This window comes from Pipistrellus hanaki (genome assembly GCF_964339955.1).
Source record: "Pipistrellus hanaki genome assembly, contig: scaffold_23, whole genome shotgun sequence".
Classification (NCBI taxonomy): domain Eukaryota; kingdom Metazoa; phylum Chordata; class Mammalia; order Chiroptera; family Vespertilionidae; genus Pipistrellus; species Pipistrellus hanaki.
The window spans coordinates 7,562,328-7,579,673 of record NW_028182304.1 but is presented as its reverse complement, the minus strand read 5'-3'; positions in this window follow the sequence as shown (position 1 = coordinate 7,579,673).

The following is a 17,346-nucleotide window of genomic DNA, read 5'->3' as shown; positions in this document are numbered from 1 at the left end:
CATACTGGCTAGTCAGTCAGATGTATGTACAGTTAGCCAGTTAGCCATATGTGTGTGTGTGTGTGTGTGTGTGTGTGTGTGTGTGTGTGTGTATTTAATTGATTTCAGAAGGAGAGGGAGGGAGAAAAATATCAATGATGAGAGAGAATCATGGATCAGCTGGCTCCTGCATGCCCCCCTCCCTAGTGGGGATTGAGCCTGCAGCCCAGGCATGTGCCCTGACTGGAATTGAACTGTCACCTGCTGGTTCCTAGGTCAGCGCTCAACCACTGAGCTGTGTCCCAGTATTTCATTCTAAGTATGGTTTGGGAAGCAGAGACCACCACTCACAGCTGGCTGCTCATGTCCTGGGCTCAGCTGGGGGCCCCACAATGGGGAGTGAGCTGGCACACTGGGCCATGCTGCCTGAGCTGATGTAATTTTTTTATAATACATCCACTGATGTTTGGTCACCGCTTTCACAAATATCTGGATGGTGGGAAAGAGAGATGCCACCATCTTTAGACTTTATTTCTTTCAGCCTTTTGTCTCAAGGAAGGCTGTCATAGCGACAAGAACCTACAGGGGGCGCTACCCTGGGTCCCTCTTGTCTGAGAAAAGCAGGATATACTTAGTCTCCTGACTGGACTTGAGCAGAAAGGACCCCAAGAGACACTTCAGGGAGGGCGCCGCTCATGTGCACAGTGTCAGTTTCCCTTGTCCTAGGAAAAGCTGGACGTCTGTTTCCACATGGACGAGGAACCTCATTTTTATTTTTGTAAAGAAACGTTATTTTATTTATTTGTTTATTTTTGGTTAATCCTTGCCTGAGGATATTTCCCCATTGGTTTATAGAGAGACTGGAAGAGAAAGGGAAAGACAGAGGAAAACATCCATAAAAGAGAATTGTCCATCAGTTGCCTCCTGCAGGCGCGCTAACCAGGGCCCTGGCCGGGGAGGAGCCTGCAACCAAGGCACATGCCCTTGACCAAAATCGAACCTAGGACCCTTTGGTCAGCAGGCCGACACTCTCAGAACGATGAACTTTATAGCATAAAAGGAAATCTGAGTCAGACTGTTGGACTTCAAAGGGAGGGTGGAGATAAAAGGGAGAGATCAACCAAAGGACTTATGTGTATATATATGAGCCCAACCAGTGGTCGAGGACAATAGGGGGGTGTGGGCATGAGTTGTGGGGGTGATTGGAATGGGGGGTTGAGAACAAATATGTGACATCTTAATCAATAAAGAAATTTAAAAAAAAATCTGAGAATGTCCTCTCTGTGGTATAGTCAGCATTTGATTGAGTTAAAACATATTTATAATCAGAACTCCATGTGCACATGTGCAGCTGGCATCACTAGCTCTATACACTGGACCTGTATGATGCTCACCATCTCCTGTGACATTAAAGGAGCCGAGGCGTTCGGGGCTTCCCTGCAGGGCCTGGTCCCTGGGCTCATGTCACACCTCCGGCCCCCACAGACTCCAGCCTCCAGGTACTAACATCCCCTTCCCTGCAGGTAGAACAACTCAACCAGCTGACCGAGTTTGTCCAGGCGGCTCTAGACTATCACCAGCAGTTGGCTGACATCCTGCAGATGCTAAGGAGAAGCTGTGGATTTGATAAGAGTCTCCCACGCCCACCCTAAAATGCGGGGTCCCAACCAGAGGGAACCACTCCCTCTGGCTCTCTGCCTCTCCTCCCTCACCCCTCCCATTGTCCGTTTTTTGTTTGTTTGTTTGTTTTGTTTTTTGTTTTGTTTTGTTTTTAATATATATATATTTTAATTGATTTCAAAAAGGGATAGGAAGAGAGAGATAGAAACATCATTGAAGAGAGAAAATCATAGATCGGCTGCCTCCTGCATGTTCCCTACTGGAAATCAAGCCCACAACCTGGGCATGTGCCCTGACTGGAAATCGACCCCTGATCTCCTGGTTCATAGGTCGATGCTCAACTGCTGAGCCATGCCAGCCTGACTGCTCTAGACTTTTAAAAATGAGTGATATCCTATGGAACATGCGCAGTAACCCTGTGCATTAAAGTGAGGGGTGAACAAAAAAACTGACCCTAATGTTTGGCTGGAGTTGGATTATAGAAAATTGCTTTATACAGGACTAGCATAATGAATATATGTGAAGGTGTTTTGGCTTATCCTTCTGACAAAGGGAAAAGTGGTGTCTGGTCAGCAAGGTGTCCCCTCTGTAGACAGGTGGTCACTGGGAGTTTACAGGAATAGCATTTCATTTTTTTTATTTTTCATTGAAAACGTCATCTGATAAATTTGTTTATTTTATTTTAATTAAAAAATATTTATTGTTTAGATTATTACAATTGTTTCTCCCCCCCCCCAAATAGCTCCCCTCCACCCAGTCTCCACCCCACCCTCTGCCCTACCTCCCCCCGCCCCTGCTGTCCTCATCATAGGTATATTTTTGTCCAGTCTCTTCCCATACCTCCCACACAGACATCCCTTTTCCCTCTGAGAATTATCAATCTCCTCCCATTCTATGCCCCTGATTTTATTATATTCACCAGTTTATTCTGTTCATCAGATTTTTAATTCACTTGACTTTTTAAAAAATAAATCTTTATTGTTCAGATTATCACAAATGTGTTCCTCTTGCCCCCTTCCCTCAATTGCTCCCCTCCACCAGGTTCCCACCCCACCCTCTGTCCTCCCCCCCCCCCCATTGTCCTCATCCATAGGTGTACAGTTTTTGTTCAGTCTCTTCCGGCACCCCTACTCTCTTTTTCCCCGAGAATCATCAGTCCGCTCCCCTTTCATACCTCTGATTCTATTATATTCACAAGTTAATATTGTTCATCAGATTTTTTAATTCCCTTGGTTTTTAGTTTCACTTGTTGATAGTTATGTATTTTTTAATCATAATTTTTATCTATATCTTCTTCCTCTTCCTAAAGAACCCCTTTCAGCAATTTATATAATTCTGGTTTGGCGGTGATGAACTCCTTTAGCTTTTTTTTATTTGTGAAGCTCTTTATCTGTCCTTTGATTCTGAGTGATAGCTTTGCTGGGTAGATTATTTTTGGCTGTAGGTTCTTGCTATTCATCACCTTGAATATTTCTTGCCATTCCCGTCTGGTTTCTGTTGAGAAATCAGCTGACAATCGTATGGGTGCTCTTTTATAGGTAACTACCTGCTTTTCTCTTGCTGCTTTTAACATTCTCTCTTTGTCTTTTGCTCTTGGAATTTTAATTATGATATGTCTTGGTGTGTTCCTCTTTGGATTCCTTTTGTTTTGGGTTCTGTGCACTTCCTGGACTTGTAAGTCTATTTCTTTCACCAGGTGGGGGAAGTTTTCTGTCACTATTTCTTCCAGTATTTTTTCGGTATCTTGCTCTCTCTTCTTCTTCTGGGATCCCCATAATTCTGATGTTGGTTCACTTGAAATTTTCCCAGAGGTTTCTTACACTATCTTCAACTTTCTGGATTCTCTTATCTTTTTGCTTCTGCAGAAAAGTGTCCTCTGGCTCTTTGTGTTCTAAATCTGTCTTAATTCTTGTGATCTTCCATTCTGTTTTTAGGACTCTGTGTAATATTTTTTCTATTTCAGACAACGTTTTATTTATTTCTAGTTGATCCTTTTTCATATCCTTATAGGTCTCATTTATTTTATCGGACTTTTTTTAAGGATATTCTTGAAAAGCCTTATTACTGTAGTTTTGAACTCAATGTCCATTCTTTTCTTTTCCTCCATCTCCTTCCTTAGTTGGTTTCCTGATTTGATGGAATAGTTTTGCGTGCTAGGTGTTCTGGTAGAGCCCAGTAGCACAGCCTTCCTAGTTACCTGAGGTGGACAGTCTTGGTGTAGCCCTTTGTGGGCTATGTGTGCAGTCTTGTTGTTAAGCCTTGCTTATTGTTGGTATCACTGGGAAGCGTTGATCTCTAGCCAATTGGTTGTGAAGATCAGCAGTGTCTCAGCTAGGAGGGCTTCTGTACTCCACTTGGGTGGGCGGAGTCTCAGGGTGGTGTGGACAATCTTTGGTTCCCTGTCAGTCTCGCCTTAGAAAAGTCCTGTTCACAGTGATTCTCGCAAGATTGGTTGCAGGCGCGCGCACCTCTTTGGTAAAGGCACAGACAAGCTTTGGATTCCGGCCGGTCCCTCCTTAGAGAAAGCCAGCCTCTGGGAGAGCTTCTGTGCTCAGCTTGGATGGGTAAGAGTCTCAGGGTGGTGCAGACAAGCTTTGTTTTCCCCTCTGCTCCTCCCCAAGTCCTGCAGTAATGGCCTATGGCTTCACACACCGCCGAGAGATCTCTGCCAGCTGCCTGACAGTGGCCTCTCCCTGACTGAGGCCGTCTATCAGAGCAATAGGGTGATTCTGTATTCCTCCAGAACAAGAAAGCCATCCGTGCATTAGCTGTCTGCCCTCTCCACACACCGGGAGTAAGCCAGTAGCAAACTCAGCCTGGCCTGCCCTCTCTGTGCACTGGGAGTCGGCCAGCAGCTGTCTCAGCCCGGCCCTCCCTCTCTGCACTCCGGGATTAAGCCAGCACCTTTTCATGTGCACAGTTCTCCGTACCTTCACAGTTTCTGAGGGTCAGTGCGCCTTCTCTCTCCTTCCCAGATGCCAGAGCCTCCTCTCAGTTAGCCGTCTGGTACTTCAGGGCAATGCCTCCCCTATTTTCCAGTTCTAAATTCAAATTTGTTGTGGTATGCTGCATTTGGGGTGTCTACCCTATGCCACCATCTTGGTTTCTCCTAATTCACTTGACTTTTAGATTCACTTGTTGATAGATATGTATTTGTTGTTCATAATTTTTATCTTTACCTTTTTCTTCTTTTTCTGCTTTTTAATGAATACCTTTTAGGATTTCATATAATACTGGTTTGGTGGTGATGTACTCCTTTAGCTTTTTGTGATCTGTGAAGCTCTTTATCTGCCCTTCAATTATGAATGATAACTTTGCTGGGTAAAGTAATCTTGGTTGTAGGTTCTTGATATTCATCACTTTGAATATTTCTTGCCACTCCTGTCTGGCCTGCATAGTTTCTGTTGAGAAATCAGCTGATAATCTTATGGGTGCTCCCGTGTAGGTAACTAACTGTTTTTCTCTTGCTGCTTGTAAGATTCTCTCTTTGTCTTCTGCTCTTGGCATTTTATTTTATTTATTTATTTATTTATTTATTTATTTATTATTTTTTTTATTTTTTATTTTTTTTTAGCAGTCACCCAACTCCTTTATTTGACTTTATCTGTTGTGGGGAGGAGACTCATGGCATTTTAATTATGATGTGTCTTGGTGTGTTCCTCTTTGGATTCCTTTTGTTTGGGGTTCTGTGCGCTTCCTGGACTTGTAAGTCTATTTCTTTCACCAGGTGGGGGAAGTTTTCTGACATTATTTCTTCAAATAGGTTTTCAGTGTCTTGCTCTCTCTCTTCTTCTGGCACCCCCATAATTCTGATGTTGGTATGTTTGAAGTTGTCTTTCTGGATTCTCTTCTCTTCTTGCTTCTCCAGAGGAGTGTCCTTTGCCTCTTTGTATTCCAAATTTTTGACTTGATTCTTGTGTTCCTCTAGTCTGCTGTTGGGACTCCGTATAATATTTTTTATTTCAGTCAGTGTATGTTTAATTTCTTGTTGGTCCTTTTTCATATTTTTGAGGGTCTCGTTAAACTTATCGGCCTTTTCTAGGAAATTCTTGAAAAACCTTATAACCGCAGTTTTGAACTCTATATCCAGTCTTTTGTTCTTCATTTCTTTTGTTTATGATCTGTTTCCTTGATTCCTCATTTTCACTGTGTCCCTGGGTTGGTAGGGTAGCTTTTTGGGCCTAGGTGTCCTATATGGTTTAATGGGTCAGCCTCCCAGTTACCTGATGTAGACACTCTTTGTGCACCTCTTTGTGGACTGTGTATACAGCCTTGTTGCAATTAAGTCTTGATTGTTGTTGGTGTCACTGGGAGGAATTGACCTCCAGTCCAATTGTTTGTGACGACCCACTGTATCTATAATGGAAGAATTGCTGTGCTGGAGACACGTTTATGGGGGAGGACTTGCTCCCGTAGGGCTTTGGTGCTCACTGAGTCTGTCTCTTGAATGTGTCCCTTAAGAGGGTAGTTGAAATCTGGTGTCATCTCACACTGACCACTAGATACACTAGTTTCTGGATCTCCAATGGGGTGCAGTTCAGCTACTGTCTGAGGCCACCCAGCAGGAGCTACAGCAAGAACTACAGTTTTCTCCTCTTTGCTTGGGATTTGGCAGTTTTGGAGCTGGAGCTGCAGTTTATTTGTTAAGCCGCTACAATACAGGCCATTTATATGCAAAAGCAGCTGTGTGGAGCCTGGGCGGGTTTGTAAAATGTGCAGGGCGGGGCCTCAGGGCGGGGCGGGGCCTCAGGGAAGGATGGGGTCTCAGGATGTCACTAGGCTGGGATTTGGGAAATAGTGATGGCTGCCATCAGCCATCTCTGCCTTTCCGTGTTTCCAAGTCCCCGTGACCCCGCGCTCCAGAGCAGTAAGCAATGATTGCTGTGCACACCTCTGCTAAAATGTCACCGTCACTTTTGGACCAGATGGCCGATAGACCAGCTTCTCCCCGTAGTCGTCTGGGACCCCCACGTGACACCAGAAACTGGATTTCAAAGTGATCAGGCGCTTGTTTTCCTTCAGGTTGAAAAAAAGCCGCACCCAGTTGCCCACCAGCCCAATTCACATGCCTCCGTACCTAGGCTTTTCAGCGCTTGTGCTCCTTTCTTTTTCAGCCAGCTTTCCCGTGGTTCTGGGTGATAGACGTTTTGTCTTTTAGTTGTAGTTTTGAAATTGTTGTGCGAGGCGGCAGATTAGTTGTTTACCTTTGCTGCCATCTTGGTTTGATATATTTATTTATTGTTGAAGTCATCTCATACCCAAAGCATCACATATACAAATTTATTCCAAGGAAATTGTAATACTATTGGAACCTTTACAAGGAAGATATCTACCAACTAATAGGATGTAAGATACACTATTTTTCTCCTTTACTAAATTTGAAATTCACTGTCCTTTAAAAACTTTTAACTGCAATTACAACCACAATGTCTGTTTCTCAACATTAGCTCACTTATATTAAGAAATGGTGCTCCTTTTTTTAAACAAATTCATCTAAGTTATTTGTACAATTTGAATGGCTTTATAGTCTGGGTTTACAGAACTCAAAGTCTAATTGAAATTTTTGTTTGTCTAAAGTATTACATACAGTACTACATATATCTCCTCTTTTTCCCCCATTGATCTTCCCCCAGCCTCCCTTACCCCCCGTCACATGCCCTCAGCCTCCCCCCCTTCCCCCACCCCCTACCGCAGTGTCTTGTGTCCATTGGTGTGCTTATATGCATGCATACAAGTCCTTTGGTTGATCTCTTTCCCCCCCTCCCTAACACTCCCCAGCGTTCCCACTGTAACTTGACAGTCTGTTCGGTGCTTTACTGCCTCTGTATCTATCTTTTTGTTCATCAGCTTATAAGGTTCTTTACTTTCCAAAAATGAGTAAGATCATGTGGTATTTTTCTTTCATTGCCTGGCTTATTTCTCTTAACTTTAATGCTCTCCAGGTCCATCCATGCTGCTGCAAATGGTAAGAATTCCTTCTTTATTATAGCAGCATAATATTCCATTGTGTAGGTGTACCATAGTTTTCTAATCTATTCATCTAGTAATGAGCATTTAAACTGTTCCCAAATCTTAGCTATGGTGAATTGTGCTGCTATGAACATAGGGATGCATATATCCATTATGAATGGTGTTTCTAGTTTCTTGGCATATATTCCTAGAAGTGGGATTACTGGGTCAAATGGGAGATCCATTTTTAGTTTTTTAAGGAAACTCCATACTGTTCTCCACAGTGGCTGCACCAGTCTGCATTCCCACCAGCAGTGCACGAGGGTTCCTTTTTCTCTGCATCCTTTCCAGCACTTGTCGTTTGTTGATTTGTTGATGATTGCCATTCTGACAGGTGTGAGAGGGTACTGCTTGTTGTTTTAATTTGCATCTCTTGGATAATTAGTGACTTTGAGCATGTTTTCGTGAGTCTCTTGGTCTTCTTTCTGTCTTCTTTTGAAAAGATTCTATTTAGGCACGTTGCCCATTTTTTTTTATTGGATCATTTATCTTCCTTTTATTAAGTTGTGTAAGCTGTCTATAGATGTTATAGATTAAACCTTTATCCATGATAACATTTGCAAATATGCTCTCCCATACAGTAGGCTTTCTTGTTGTTTTGTTGATGGTTTCTTTTGCTGAGCAAAAGCTTTTTATTTTGATGTAGACCTATTTATTTTCTCATTAGCTTCCATTGCTCTACGAGCAGTATCGGTGAAGAAATTGCTTTAGCATATGTCTCAGATTTTTCTGCCTGTGGATTCCTCTAGCATTTTTATGGTTCCCCATCTTATGTTTAAGTCCTGTATCCATTTCGAGTTTATTTTTGTGTATGGTGTAAGTTGGTGGTCTAGTTTCATTTTTTTTTTCATGTATCTGTCTAATTTTCCCAATTGTCCAAAACACCATTTATTCAAGAGACTGTCTTGACTCCATTGTATATTCATGCATCCTTAGTCAAGTATTAATTGAGAAGAGTGGTTTGGGTCATTATCTGGGTTCTCTATTTTATTTAATTGGTCTATATATTTGTTCTTGTGCCAGTACCAGGCTATTTTGAGAACAGTGGCTTTATAATATAGCTTGAAATCTGGTATTGAGATCCTACCTACTTTGTTCTTTCTCAGGATTTCTGTGGCTATTTGGGGTCTTTTTTTATTCCAGATAAATTTTTGGAGGGTTCTTCCTAGGTCTTTGAAATATGCCATTGGTATTTTAATGGATATTGCATTGAATCTGTAGATTGCTTTGGGTAGTATGGACATTTTGATTGTGTAGATTCTACCAATCCATGAACATGATATGTTCTTCCATATGTTTATGTATCCCTCTACCTCTTTTTTCAATGTCCTGTAGTATTTTCTATATAGGTTTTTTACCTTCTGCATAAAGATTTTCCTAGGTATCTTAATTTTTTTTTTTTTTTTTTTTTTTTTTTTTTGGTGTGATGGTAAATGGGGTTTCTTTTTTAGTCTCTCTTTCTGTAATTTCACTATTGGTGTATAGAAATGCCATAGATTTCTTGGCATTCAGAGAAAGAATTCAGAGAAATGGTCATAAGGTGGATGAAAAGAATGGAAGACAAATTTGACAATATATATAAGAACCAAGAGAAAATGAAGGAGAATCAAGAACAAATGAGAAATAACACCACTGCTGTAAAGAACTCAATAGAAAGCATCAAGAGTAGACTAGAAGAAGAAGACAACCAAATCAGTGAGCTAGAAGACAAGATGGAAAAAAACACCCAAGTAAAGTAGCTTCTAGAGAATAAAATTAAAAAGTAAGAGGAGAGCCTAAGGGAACTTTGGGACAACACGAAACAAAACAACATCTGCATAATAGTGATACCAGAGGAGAGGAAACTGAGCAAGGAATAGAAAACCTATTTGAAGAAATAATGACAGAAAACTTCCCTGATATAGGTAAGAAAAACCCTACACAAATCCAATAAGTCACAAAGTCCCAAGAAAAATTAACCCCAAAAGACCGACGCCAAGGCACATAATTAAATTGGCAAACACCAACAACAAAGAATGAATCTTAAAAACAGCCAGAGATAGACAGAAAGTTAACTACAAAGGATCCCTCATCAGGATAGCGACTGGTTTCTCAACAGAAACATATCAGGCCAGAAGGGAATAGAATGAAATATACTAAGTCATGCAAAGGAAGTGTCTGAATCCAAAAATACTGTACCCAGCAAGGCTATCAATCAAAACTAAAGGTGAAATCAGGAGATTCACAGACAAAAATGACTAAGGGGGTTTATTATCACCAAATCAGCAATGCAAGAAATACTAAAAGTGTCTGCTGTAAAAAAAATAAAAGGAAAGAAAGAAAGAAATAGAAAGCAAAGAAGGAACACAGGGGTAAAGAATAAAAATTGTAACAAAGAAGTACCTATCAATAATAACTTTAAATGTAAATGGTTAATTGCCCCAATCAAAAGTCATAGGGTAATGGATTGGATAAGAAAACTTGACCCATATATCTGCTGTCTACAAGATACCCACTTCAGAAAAAAAAGATATACACAAACTGAGGGTGAAGACATGGAAAAAGTTTTTTCAGGCAAATAGAAATGGAAAAAAAAAACAAAAAAACTGGGGTAGCAAAACTTATATCTGAAACATTAGATCTCAAAGTGAAGGATATAACAAGAGATAAGGAAGGCCACTTCATAATACTAAAGGGAGCAATCCAGCAAGAAGAAATAACTCCGGTAAACATATACACATCCAATACAGGAGCACCCAAATACATAAAAAAAACTCCTGGAGGATATCAAGAGAGAGATTGACAACAATACAATCATAGTAGGAGACTTTAATACCCCACTATTACCAATGGACAAATCCTCTAAACAAAAAAATCAACAAAGAAACATCAATCCTAAATGACTCACTAGACTAATGGAATTGACATCTTCAGAACATTTCACCTCAAAATCACAGAATATACATTCTTCTCAAGTGCACATGGATCATTTTCAAAGATTGACCCATATATTTGGTAACAGGTAACGTCTCGTCAAATTCAAGAAGATAGAACTCATATCAAGCATCTTCTCAGATCACAGTGGCATAAAAGTGGAAATCAACCACAATACAAACATTCCCAAAAAATCAAACACATTGCCCTAACCAGTTTTGCTCAGTGGATAGAGCATCGGCCTGTGGACTGAAGGGTCCCAGGTTCCATTCCAGACAAGGGCATGTACCTTGGTTGTGGGCACATTCCCAGTAGAGGGTGTGCAGGAGGCAGCTGATCGATGTTTCCCTCTCATTGATTATCCTAATAATTATTCTCTTTTCCTTTCCCTTCCTCTCTGTAAATAATCAATTAAAAAAAATTTTTTTTTTAATCAAACACATGGAGACTAAACAGCATGCTATTAAACAATGGCTGGGTTACCAGAGAGATCAAAGAAAAAATAAAAAAACATCATGGCAACAAACGAATAAAAACACAACAATCCAAAATCTATGGGACACAGTTAAAGCAGACTTGAGAGGGAAGTTCATAGCTCTACAAGCCTACTGCAAAAAAAAAAAAAAAACAACAAACAATGGTAATAAATTACCTAACTACAACTCAAAGTGTTAGAAAGAGAGCAACAAAAAAAGCCCAGTGTAAGCAGAAAGAAGAAAATAATAAAGATCAGAGCAGAGATAAACAACACAGAGACAAAAAAAAAAATACAAAAGATCAATAAAACCAAGCGCTGGTTCTTTGAAAGGATAAACAAGATTGATGAAGCTCTAGCCAAGCTCACCAAGAAGCAAAGAGAGAGGACCCAAATAAACAAAGTCAGAAATGAAAGAGGAGAAATAGCAACAGACAACACAGAAATACAAAGGATTGTTAAAAACAAACAAACAAACAAAAACCACTATGAAAAGCTCTTTTCCAACAAACTGGAAAACCTGGAGAAAATGGTCATATTCCTAGAAAAATACAACTTTCCAAAACTCAATCAGTAAGAATCTAAACATCTCAACAGGCCAATAACTATGGAAGAAAATGAAGCAGTCATCAAAAAGCTTCCAGCAAAGAAAAGCTCGGGGCCAGTCAGCTTCACAGGGGAGTTTTACCAAACATTCAAGAAGGAACTAAAACCCATCCTCCTCAGACTATTCCAAAAAATTCAAGAGGAATGACCACTTCCAATCTCATTCTATGAAGCCAGCATCACCCTAATATCAAAACCAGATTAAGACAACACAATGAAAGAGAACTACAGGCAAATATCCCTCATGAACATAGATGCCAAAATCTTCAACAAAATTGTAGCAATTCGGCTGCAGCAGTACATCAGAAAGATCATACACCATGTCAAGATTTATCCTGGGGATGCAAGGATGGTACAATATCTGCAAATCAATAATCATGTTACATCATATAAAAAATTGGGAGATGAAAATCACAGTCATATCAATTGATGCAGAAAAGTCATTTGACAAAACCCACACCCTTTCTTGATAAAAAACAAACAAACAAACAAAAAAAAAACAACAACACCACCACCAAAAACAACACCTCAACAAAGTGGGAATAGAAGGATCATACCTCAACATAATAATAGCCATATATGACAAGCCCACAGTCCATATCATACTCAATAGGCAAAAACTAAAACCATTTTCCCTAAGAACAGGAACAAAACAGGGATGCCCATTCTCACCACTCCTGTTTGATATAGTAATGGAAGTATTAGCCATTGCAATTAGACAAGAAGAAAAAATAATAGGCATTCAAATTGGAAAAGAAACAAAGCTCTCCTTATTTGAAAATGACATGATATTGTACATAAAAAAAACCAAAGACTCCATCAGAAAGCTATTAGACTTAATAAATGAATCCAGCAAGGTAGCAGGATACAAAATTAACGCCAAGAAATTTATGGCATTTCTATACCCCAATAGTGAACTTACAGAAAGAAAGACTAAAAAACAAAACAAAACAGCATTGCATTTTCTGTCTCTGTATCGGGTAGAAAACGATAGAAAATGAAAGCACATCCTACTGGCAGGATCCTGCTGGTCACACAGGAGTAAATCCCCTCCTACCCTAAGGATCCTGCTGCTGACTCAGGAGATAAGCCCCTCCCACTGTCAGGGTCCTGCTGGTAACAGGCATTTTGCCCCACAATCATGAGCTAAGCTCCTTCCACATGAGATAAGCCCCTCCCACAAGCTGGAGGGTTCAGGGGGTTCAGGCTGCCGGGAAGCTGTGAGCAGAGAAGAACCAGGAGGCACCGAGACGCCAATCTCGGGCTGTTAGGGCTCCAGGCGCTTCAGACACGCTCCGCACAGCAAGAGCTTTGGGTCCTAAGCCTCCTCCGCCTCCTTCTTCTCAGGACCACTGTGCTGAAGCTGTGAGTCCCTGAAGAACCTGGAGTTCTAAATGTCCCCCAGGAGGACGAAGGCGGAAGTCCCGCTCTAACAAGAAGCACTGAAACAAAAGTGCCCTTTAGCTCCGCCTACATTGTCGCATTCCTTTCTGGGTAATGTAGTTTTCTCAAACGCCAAGGTAAGCTAGCATCCCAGCCAATTACCTTTGTGAATAAAGGTGATGTGCTTAAGCAAGTGGCCCTGGGTAAGGACAAGATGGGGCCAGAGGCCTGGTTAACTGGAACAGACTGGCAGATCTCCCAGGATAGGGGTGTGGGGAGAACTGGGAGAGATCCCCTAAAGCAGTGTTTCCCAACCTTCTCTCATGATGAGAATCACCTGGTGGAGTTGTTAAACCACAGATTCCTGAATCCCAACTAAGAAGTGCTAAACTAGAATTTTTGAGAACATATAGGTAAAATTGCATATCTAACTTAGTGCTCTGTATATAACATCTGTCTTAGAGCACTAGTTAAGTATACAATTTTACCTATATGTTCCCAAAAATTCTAGTTTAGCACTTCTTAGTTGGGATTCAGGAATCTGTGTTTTAACAACTCCACCAGGTGATTCTCATCATGAGAGAATGTTGGGAAACACTGCCCTAAAGAATATATACACAGGCAAAAAATGGGAGACATCTGTAATACTATCAATGTTAAAAAATATATTTTTGTATTTTATTTTATCCCTAATCGGTTTGGCTCAGTGGAAAGAACATTGGCCTAGGGACTCAAGGGTCCCAGGTTTGATTCTGATCAAAGGCATGTATTTTGGTTGTGGGCACAAACCCAATAGAAAGTGTGCAGGGGGCAGCTGATTGATGTTTCTAACTCTCTATCCCTCTCTCTTCCACTTTGTAAAATATCAACAAAATGTATACTTTTAAAAATACATTTTTTATCTTAAATAATATATATAGCCCACCTGGTATGTCTCAATGGTTGAGCACTGACATATGGTCCTTGATGTCATGATTCTATCCCTGGTCAGGGAACATACATGGTTTGAGGTTCAATTCTCAGTTGGGTGAGGATGGGGATACACAGCAGGCAGCTAATGGGTGATTCCCTCTCATCATTAATGTATTTATCTCTATTATCCATTCCTCTCTTTAAAATCAATAAAAAATATTTTTAAAGTATAATATATACATATACGCATAGTCAATGCATATAGCCAATAATGTGCTGAGTGCCTAGGAACGGTGAAGGCAGGGTAGAGGAAGGCAAAGGGAGGGAAGGATGGGGGAAATTGGGTCTATGTGTAATAGAGCCAACAATAAAAAATAAAAACAACCCACAAAATATAATTTGTCCACATGGCATGGCTCAGTGGTTGGGCATGGACCCATGAACCAAGGTATCTCTGTTTCAATTCCAAGTCACGGCACATTCCTAGGTTGAGGAGCTCCATCCCTGTAGGGGGCATGCAGGAGACAGCTGAGCAATAATTCTTTCTCGTTATTGATGTTTCTCCATCTCTCCCTTTCTCTAAAAAAATCAATAAAAGTAAGATTAGTGTTAAAATTGATTTGACTCAACAGCACAGAGTTGAGGACCAATCCTCTTGTTTTTGGTCCCAGCTTTGCTCCCACTTCAAGGGATACATAGTTCATTAATACAGGCACCTTTGGGGGTTTTGTGGGGTAACTCCTGGTGCCTCTTCGCTTTTCTCACTCCTGGTTTAGGGTTCACTTCAGGGGCAATGTCCCCAGGCTTCTAAGGCACAGAACACATTCATCCTCCTTTCATATTTAAATGTTTGTTGCAGTTGTCCCTTTTCAGTTTACTCTTCCTGAATCAAACTGTGGAAGGCAGAATAATGGCCACCAAATGTTGCCTGAGGTGCCATTATCCTCCTCAGGAGCCAGGTGTGTTCTGAGGGTGGGGTCTTCCCAGAAACAGCTCAGAGCTGGTGGACTGATGGAAGTGGGTGTGTGGCATGTGGGTAGTGCTTGTGCTTTTGTGTGCACCAAGGTGAGCCAACTGGCTAAGCTGAAGCAGCTCCTGTGGGCCATCAGGAGCACTCACAGCCAACCTGGCCATTTGGGGAGTATAGGGTACCCTCCAATAGGCCCTGCCTCTGCCAATCCAGTCCCTGCTGCCACAAGTCCCCTGTCACGGAAGGCTGCTGCACATTTAGGGAGGGGAAGCAGCCTCAGTGCCTGAGGCCGAGTTCCAGGAAGCCAGGAGAACTGGTCCATTGGTGCCTGGCCTGTTCTTTGGAGATAGACCCTGCAGGACTACAAAGGGAGCCAGGCCCCAGTTCTGCCATGCCTCCACCGCTGCTTGATTGGAGTTTGAGGGTCAGGAAGAAGGACCAAGAAGTCTTTCTTTCAGCCATTTGCCAGTCATTGCTGCCACTGATTAATCACCACCTGCTCCCTCAGTTCCCTAACATAGTGGTCGGACATCTAGTCGTTGTGGCTGTTATGGACCCTGGGTTTTTATATATTAGGTTAAGAAAATAAATTCTGTGTTTTGCATACTCACAACTGTAAGCATACTTTTGCCCCACCATGGGTATGGGTAACAGAGAAGCTTCTTGCAGAAGTAATATTTCTGAGCTTTATTCGTATGTTCAATCTCACCAAATAGTCCACATTAGAAAAGTGCTTTTTGTTGCATGTCAGTTATACATACACCTTACAATGTGGTTCCAAATAAAAACATATTCTGCTATTGTTAGAAAATGAAGATGGCACCTCTATAAAGACATGACCATCTCTCTCCTCATTTTCTGAGAGAATCATTGTTGCTTCTGTGGCAGCAAATATTGTCCAGAAGTAAAGACCACTGCCATCAGAATGATCAGGAATGCTGAATTGTCCCAAAATACACAACCTGGGACTAATTATGCGATTAGTTCCTCTAGCTTTGATTTCCTGTTTGTTGTGATAACCTTGAAGTTTGTTGTGATAACCATAGAGGGGCCCAGGGAATCCCCAAAACCATGAAATTCTTTTCACAACCAATCACTTCATCACCCTTTAAAAAAAAACAAAAACTGTATAATGTCCCACAAGTTATGGCAGTGTACCTTGTGCCATCGAATTTCCAAAGTGTATTTTTTTTACTGTGCTTCAAATAAATAGATAAAATAGTTATAATATTGATCTTCAATTTTGTTATTCATGCTTCCATGCACATTAGGCTAGGTATTCCACTTTGAAAGCATGAGAGTGTTGAGGATTTCAAATGGCATATGCCATTTTGGGGAAATGTATTTGTAGGCTAAGTATTGCTTTTTACAAATAACTACCCCTTTGTTTTAAAAAGAAGAAAACACATACTGAAGTAGATCCATGATTTGATTTGTTTGGCATTATAGGAAGCAAGTGGTGCTAAGTATTTTTAAATGGTTACATAAGTAAAAGTGAACTGTAAACCTTCATTCAGGAATATGTATTAAGATTATGGAATTGGGTGTATGACTATTGGTAGAGAGAGAAAGTGGGCATGACTAAATGGATCTTCTATGGCCCTATGAGTTATCCTTTTCTTGAAAGTTCCTGGAGAAAAAGTGGAAAGATCATTTTGTTGCATTCCTCCATTTTTGTTTTTAAAAGAGTTGTCCCAAGCTCCACAACTGGCTTGTACTGAACATTCACATTTGAATTAAAGATTGTTAAACATGAAAAAAAATCATTTCATCTACAAAAAGAACAAACAAGCCTCAGGACTGGGTCATTTGTGGGTAATGGTCACAAGAGGCATTTTTCATTCAATATACTGCTGTCTCTTCTACTCACCAGGAAAACAGTGTTTGTCCCAATATTACTTGCACTTCAGTATTACAACAAATGAAAACAGCCTGTGAAATTTCACACATCATGGCTCAGGGCTTCTTTGCAGTATGTAAGACATTCTATGAACAGAGAATATAATTCATATTGATCACAGAAGCACAACAAAGGACTCTTCTTCTGGATAATCATTGACCTCACCAATAATACAGGCACCAGGTTAAAAAATTACAACCAAACAGTCATGCAGATTTTCATTAAAGGTCTGGGTCAGCAATACAAAATAAACCAATGTTGGCCAAAGAGTGATTTGACATTTTGTCTTCCAACTATAATAAAGGCATTTGAGTAGATGAAATATACCTGAGCTCTGGACCTCCATGTATGCAACACTGACATTTTTCAACAGAGTGGGTGTGAAAACCATAGGATAAAGAGAGATGCTGGGAGATCCAAGATGGCTGCGCCCAGGTGAAGACCTAGCCGCAGCCGCACACAACAATTTCAATAAAATACAACTAAAATATAAAACGGACATTGCCCAGAACTACAGGAAGGTTGACTGACTGGAAATTCTACAGCGAGAAGCAAGGACAAAACCAGAAGGAGGCGCGG